This window comes from Phyllobates terribilis, unplaced genomic scaffold (assembly GCF_046119375.1).
Source record: "Phyllobates terribilis strain yellow unplaced genomic scaffold, ASM4611937v1 Scaffold_11__3_contigs__length_659146591, whole genome shotgun sequence".
NCBI classification, from domain to species: domain Eukaryota; kingdom Metazoa; phylum Chordata; class Amphibia; order Anura; family Dendrobatidae; genus Phyllobates; species Phyllobates terribilis.
Window position 1 is genome coordinate 56,311,640 of NW_027362771.1, and position 7,511 is coordinate 56,319,150.

Sequence of the window (7,511 nt, forward strand, 5' to 3'; positions counted from 1 at the left end):
GTGGCTGTACTTTATATGGGTTAAATCTGGTCACAGGTTCCTTTGAAAGAACAGTAAACTAAATTAATGATAAAAGTAAATAAAGATAAACTTGACCCAAATGTCCTCGTCATGGCAGTATTTTCTACATGTTCCTGGCTAACCTTTGAAAAGTCCTGCAGAGAGCACAAGGTTTAATTTCTTGCCAATGTCCACTATTTTTTGCATTGTAATTCGTGGAAGCACTGATCCTAGCCAAACAATGTGGCGAAATGATATTTATGTCATATCGCAAACAGAACAGTGGTGGGGAGTCTCTGGCTGAAGCCAGTCATCAGATACAGGATAGTGAGAGGGAAGAAGTGGAAATGCTGACCTCCTGGGACAAAGAAAAGAGGTTTCGTTACGTATATCTTGCTAAATATAAGAACATGAGGAAGAGGAGCATAAGTGAGTGAGAAATTTGTTTGGTAATTTATTTTTACATTTTATGTGTATTTAAACAGTAATAGAATCTGCTAAAACTATATATACAGAGACATTGTCAGTGCTCTGGATGTCATTATTGGTAACATTTTGTAATATTCTTTCCCTAGTTGCTTTGTAGTCCAAAAATCTCATGTCTAATCAGCTTAGTTCCATTGATGGTGGACTATCTGAATTTTAGCCCCTTTACTCACTTAAGCTTCTTATCAGTTCTCAAGAGTTCATGTTTTCAATGCAGAGGAAGTAACAAATGAAATACTTAATGAAAAAGAAAACTGTAAAATTTTTACTTTGGGAACCATTTCCTTTGAGACCTCACTAAGAATTTTTAATAAAATTTAATTGATACTAAATCGATTAGATTTTTTCTCTGAAAGTTAGAACGAAAGTTATTATCTAAATTCGTTTTTTTTTACTACTGCAGGCAAATACCATTTGTGAAATTTAACCCCTTGGTGACATCTGCCCTACATGTAAAGCAACGTGTTACACATCACCCTCCCCCGCCAGTAATTGCATCAATGATGTTCTCATGACAGTCATGGGCCTACTGAAGGCATTCCTGAATGCCATGTTTGTACTCCACTGAATCCCAGTCAAAATATAAAGTGCAAATCACCCCCCTTTTCCCAAAATGTAAATACAGAAATCAAAAAAAAGAATATTTGGTATATGTGTCCAAAACTGTCCAAGCTAATAAAATATAACATTTATCCCATATTATTAGTGCCGAAAAAAAAAATTAAAAAGGCAGGTTTGGTGGTTTTTGGCTACCTCTCCTTCATTAGAAGTTGGATAAATAAAGATTTGAATGTATCCCAAAGTGGTACCAATAAAAACTAGCTTAAAAAGCAAGGCTATATGCAAAACTATCGACCGAAAAATAAAAGAGCTGTGGCTCTCAGAATATGGCAACACAAATCAATTGTTTTTAAAGTTGTAAAATATAAAAAATACTATATACATTTGTTATTATTGGATTATTGAAGCACAGTGGCGTAAGCTGGGCACAGCACATTTGGCACTAAAATGGCATATCCATGAAAAAAGTAGCAGTTTTCACTTTGCAACATTTATCTATTGAGACTTTCTTTCTCAGGTGATCATGACACCCTCCTGGCACTTCCTGTTAGTAATGTGTTGGGCGAGAAGGCCAACCGAAACATCAGAGTGAGAAGTGTCTGGGAAGCAGCTGAGGACCGCGGACTGTCACACTGGTACACTGACCTCAATGGATGTTTCAATACTGTGGGCGTCTACTTTTTCCTACCTATGGACACTGCTTTTTTATTATTGGACAATGTCATAGTGGGATGAAAGAGCTTAATAAAATGAAACCCCCAGTTGAAAGATAAATAAAATGAACACATAAGGCACCAGTAATTTTGGTGCCTTTATCCCCACATCAGAGTGGAAAGAAAAATGAATGAAAAAAAAAAGTTTCTCTCTCTCTCTGCCTTTCTCTTTTTCTCACTCTCTTCCTGTTCTTCTCTCTCTCTCTTCCTATCTCTCTTCTCTCTCACTCCCTCTTTCTCTCTACTTGCCTGTATTGAGATTTACACAAAATGTATTCGCTGCATATCAAATTTTGAGGGAAATTTCAGCAAATTTGATTTTCAAAATATCTGCTCATTTCTAGTAAATTGCGCCTGTTCAAGCTTAGATATTTGTGCTTGTTTATACCCTACTGTATTCATCTTTAGAAAAACCAAAAACAAGAAAAATACCCAAATAACTGGAAGTAAATGTATAGATCGCACAGTGCAAAAATAATAATAAATAATAAAGGGTATTTAGTTAACATAATTTTGATCAAAATAATGTAAAAGCCATCCCGCCACGTCACGGCAACCCTTATGGGACAGTCCTAACTCTAGTATTAAAAACCTTACCATTTGTCAAGTGGCATACATATGGACAAGGGCAGAGAGACTGGATCCCTAGTGTAAGCATAAGCCTGAGGCAGAATGAGCATCTCAGCTCAGACAAAGGGTGGCCACACCCTTTTATATGCACTAAGGCATACTGAACTGCAAAGAAAAAACCTGGAGGTCTGAACTGAAACGTAAATTGATGTGCATGCAAAATGTAAATGCATGTTCACACAAGGCAATTAAACAGAGAGAAACCAAAGACAAGAAAAATACCCAAATAACTGGAAGTAAATGGATAGATCGCACAGTGCAAAAATAATAATAAATAATAAAGGGTATTTATTTAGTTAACATAATTTTGATCAAAATAATGTAAAAGCCATCCCGCAACGTCACGGCAACCCTTATGGGACAGTCCTAACTCTAGTATTAAAAACCTTACCATTTGTCAAGTGACATACATATGGACAAGGGCAGAGAGACTGGATTGGGTTGCCGTGACGTGGCGGGATGGCTTTTACATTATTTTGATCAAAATTATGTTAACTAAATACCCTTTATTATTTATTATTATTTTTGCACTGTGCGATCTATCCATTTACTTCCAGTTATTTGGGTATTTTTCTTGTTTTTGGTTTCTCTCTGTTTAATGGCCTTGTGTGAACATGCATTTACATTTTGCATGCACATCAATTTACGTTTCAGTTCAGACCTCCAGGTTTTTTGTATTCACCTTTAGGTAAATATACACGTGAGGCACACAATAACCTACTATGACAATGATTGGCGACAAAACAACAGTCCTGCCTCTAAGCAGTGATGCCCTATAGGGTAAATATACACGTGAGGGGGGAACACTTTACTATATCGTGAGAACCATCATTAAATAACCATAAAGTAAATTGGAACAGTCGCACCCACGTATGAAGTAAGGAATTAGTCTCCCAAGCCCGTCATAGTTAGGTAGTGATCCTGATAAACAATACTATATCCGTGACTCTTAAACATCTGAGGTGTGCTGCTCTCAACGCGTTTCCTCTTTTGCTAGATTTATCAGGGGAGTCTTATCAAGATAGTGGGCTATAATAACATCATGCCTGCACCAAACTGGCACAGGTCCTGCTTCTCTGACCCAGAGGAAACATATTGGGAAAGGTGCACCTCAAATGTTGAAGAGTCACGGATATAGTGTTGTCTAACAGGATCACTACCTGACTATGACGGGCTTGGGAGACTAATTCCTTACTTCATACATGGGTGAGACTGTTCCAATTTACTTTATGGTTATTTACTGCTGGTTCTCATGATATAGTAAGGTGTTCCCCACTCACGTGTATATTTACTAGTGATGAGCGAGCATGCTCGTTATTCGAGATTTACGAACATGCTCGGGTACTCACCGAGTATTTCCAGCGTGCTCGAATGTTATGTTTGAGTCACTCGTGTGCATGATTTCCGACTGTTTGACAGCTTTAATACATTTGAGGAATGCCTATTTCTTAGGCATTCCTCAAATGTATTAAAGCTGTCAAACTAAATTTTGCCTCTTATGTTTCTCTTCATTTTTCTATCTTCTTACATTTTTCTTTTGTTTCTTACACTATATATTATTTACCGATTTTCATTATTCATCTCTATGTATATTGTCATTATATTTCCTTGCACTTACTGACACTTGATACATATCTTTAATTCTTGTTGCTTTATTGTGACTTAGTCTCACATTTCTTCTAATTCTCACACTAATTCCCTTTTTGCTCTTATATTCACTTCTGCTGCCTTCCTTTTCAACCCTATATCTTATACCTATGGCTTTTCTACTCGTCTTTTAACCTTTGAATTAACCAGCACTGCCCTGCTCCTGTTTGATGTGCATTATGCCTAGTGCTGTTATGTGACCGCGCCGCACTCCATGATCAGCTGATGAGTGACAGCGCTGAACCGGCCCTGCTCGAGCTGATCAGTGGCTCTGCCCTATAGTCAGTATATGCTTTCTGACACAGACACACTGAGTATATATAGACTGCCCAGCCTCCTCACAGATTCTCCAGCCACTCATAGAGCGCTATATGATTTTATACTGCTCCAGCTTAGCCAAGTACTTTGTTATTTTTACAGCATACTATACAATTGCTTTGTTCTCCTCTATTGCTCTTATAAATATGCTGCTGCCTTTACTGTCTTCTTCTTACTGTTCTTTAAGCGCTATAATATTTCCGCATTATTCCACCTCAGTTATGTTATATTTCCTTTTCTGTCTGACTTTACTATTCATAATTGAGTTCCTTTCCTTACTTTTTCTCTCTAGTTGTTTTGTTCACTGTCTCCTCATTCTATTGCCATTGATTTTTGTTCTCTTTTCCTCTACGGCTTCAGTTCTCTCACCACATCATACTCTCCCTTAGGGCCGGTTTTAGACAAAGTGGGGCCCTGGGCAAAAGTTTAAAATGGAGCCCCAAATGCTAACATATTGCACCATCACACAGAAACAGTTTGGTTGTATTTACATGCGCTGAGTTCAGGTCGTTAAACGAGCGTGATCGACAAGATTGAAGTCGTTCAATGCTGTTTTCACGGCCTCTTTACACAGGATGAAGAAGAATGATGGGCACAGAATGATCACTAGTAGATCTATCTGTCCCCATACAGTATCATGTTATCAGCAGCATATCTGCAGTTTTCACCGTATAATGTGCTGCTGTGAACAATTATTTTTCTTTTGGCATAAACAATCCAATTACTCGATGAATAAGCAGCATTTTGCTTGTTAAGTATAATGCACCCCATAGACCTCCACATAGTATAATGCACACCCCATAGTCCTCCATATAGTATAATACACTCACCATAGTCCTTCATATAGTATAATACACTCCCCCCAGTCCTCAATATAGTATAATGCATCTCATAGTCCTCCATATTGTATAACGCACCCCCAATAGTCCTCCATATAATACAACGCACTCCCCATAGTATAATGCACCTCATAGTCCTTCATGTAGTATAATGCATTCACCATAGTCTTCAATACATTATAATGCATGCCCCATGGTCCTCCATACAGTCTAATGCACTCCCCATAGTCCTTGACACAGTATAACGCAGCCCCCATATAGTGCACATAATATAATGCACTCCCCATAGTCCTTGATAGAGTATAATGCAGCCCCAATTTAGTACATACAGTATAATACTCAGCCTATAGTCCTCAATAAGAGTATAATGCAGCCCCCATACAGTATAGTATAATGCACTCCCCATAGTCCTCGATAGAGTACAATGCAGTCCCATAGAGTACAATGCAGCCCCATAGAGTATAATGCAACCCCATAGAGTACATAGAATATAATGCAGCCCCATAGAGTACATATAGTATAATGCAGCCCCATAGAATACATATAGTATAATGCACCTTATAGAGTACATAGAGTATAATGCACACTCCATTGTCCTACAGTATTATGGCTACCACACACTCACTGATTTAAAAAGAAAATAAAGAAATACAATACTCACCTCTCACTGTTCCCCTACTGCACCGGTCTCTGCAGCACATCTCCTCAGCAGCTCCAATGTCTGGCACGCAATTAAGTGACATCCTCGCGCCTGCTGCATCAGCCCAAAGGGAGAATAATGGGACCTGAGGCTCTCTCCTTCATCATTGCTTTCAACTGTACCGGCATCTATGATGCTGATACAGTTACATGAGCGATGCGGGGGGGGGGGGGGGGGCTGGCACAAAAACCCCCGTGACTCACTGGCCCCATAGCAGCAACTGGCTGGGGGCCCCTGGGTGAGTGGGGGACCTAGGCGAAGGCCTAGTTTGCATGCCCTTATCATCGGTCCTGCTCTCCCTTCTATATATTTAAGATCATTGACCAATTTTTTTCCGCTATTTACGGTCTCACATAATTAGTCATGTCCTCAGTGCTCCCGCATTTATTGTAATTTATATATTTATGTGTGATATATTATATGGACTGTATCTTGAATTGTGTCTGATGAGTTCCGATAGCTTTTTGTATCGTTACTATTAATGTAATTTCTTATTTCCTCTTCTGGTTTTATTTTGCATTATTCATTTTTCATGCTTTCATTATGTAAGTTGGCAGCCGGACAAGTCCTGGATAGAGTATATGTGTCACTGAGGTGCCTAGCCACGGTAATGTAAAACCTGGAGAGCAGGTTCCAACACCGATAGTGCTGAGAGGTTTATTTAATGGACCCAGATTCTGGGTTTTAGCAGCAGCTAGGAAAGCTGGGTGGGGCTGGCTGTTCTCATGTCTCCAATCTAGGCCTGGCAGCTGATATAAAAGGGCAGCTGAGTTTCTCCATAGTGGTCTGGGAGTAGAAATGAAAACACCTCTGGGACTTGGCTATGTAAAGGTGAAAGGACCTGTGATCCTTTGCAGACTTGAATGGACTTGTAAAGAGGTGACCCCCGTACTTGCTGTGGACATTGTTGTCTTCTGTTATATCTTTATGCCGGAAAGGCTGTTTTTGTTTTGTCTGAAGTCCTCTGAAGTTTATGAAGATAATAAACTTCACCTGCAGGGACTCAACTGCATTACCTTCTTGTACCTGTGTGAACACTACCAGCTGCCTGAAAGCGAGTTAAATCCTACAATACTCATTGATAACATTTTGTATATTTCTTTTGTTACATTTTAGAATTCCGTCATGAAAAAAGATCAGTACGGATGAAACGTTGGTAGCGCAAGTATTCTGCTACGTTACTAACTCTACGGTATTTAATTCAAGCTCTCAGAAGACCCAATTAGTGTTATACAGTATTGTGCTACCCGCTTCTAATAAATAAATAACAAAATCACGTGTGAAATACAAGTGCCGTAGTTCCTACTTTTGACACGTACAGTGAATTCTTCACCATTACTAGGAGAGCAGTTTTAGACCAACTGATTAAGCCATTCTGTTTCTTGTTCATACCTCTCCATGAGTTAGTCCTACAGACATCCTCGTAACTTATTTTGATTAGCTCAATCCTTTGCCAAATTCTGATGCAGTCATTGGCATCAAGCCTTCTTTTGAAACATTTGAATTCTGCTTAATATCTGCCTGTATCAGTAAGAATATATAAATATTGTATTATATATGTGAAGCCTTGTGGTTAGAGATCTATGAGTGCTGAGTTTTTTCACATTACTTGCACTC

General features: G+C 38.8%; 1 long non-coding RNA gene across 1 annotated transcript; it reads left to right on the forward strand.

The window, feature by feature from the left end:
* Positions 1 to 233: 233 nt before the first annotated feature.
* On the forward strand, positions 234 to 7,164 carry LOC141164988 (uncharacterized). The gene is made up of 3 exons (XR_012251017.1): positions 234 to 429; positions 1,565 to 1,682; positions 7,011 to 7,164. It is a non-coding gene; the product is annotated as an uncharacterized lncRNA (long non-coding RNA).
* The last annotated feature ends 347 nt before the right edge of the window (positions 7,165 to 7,511 follow it).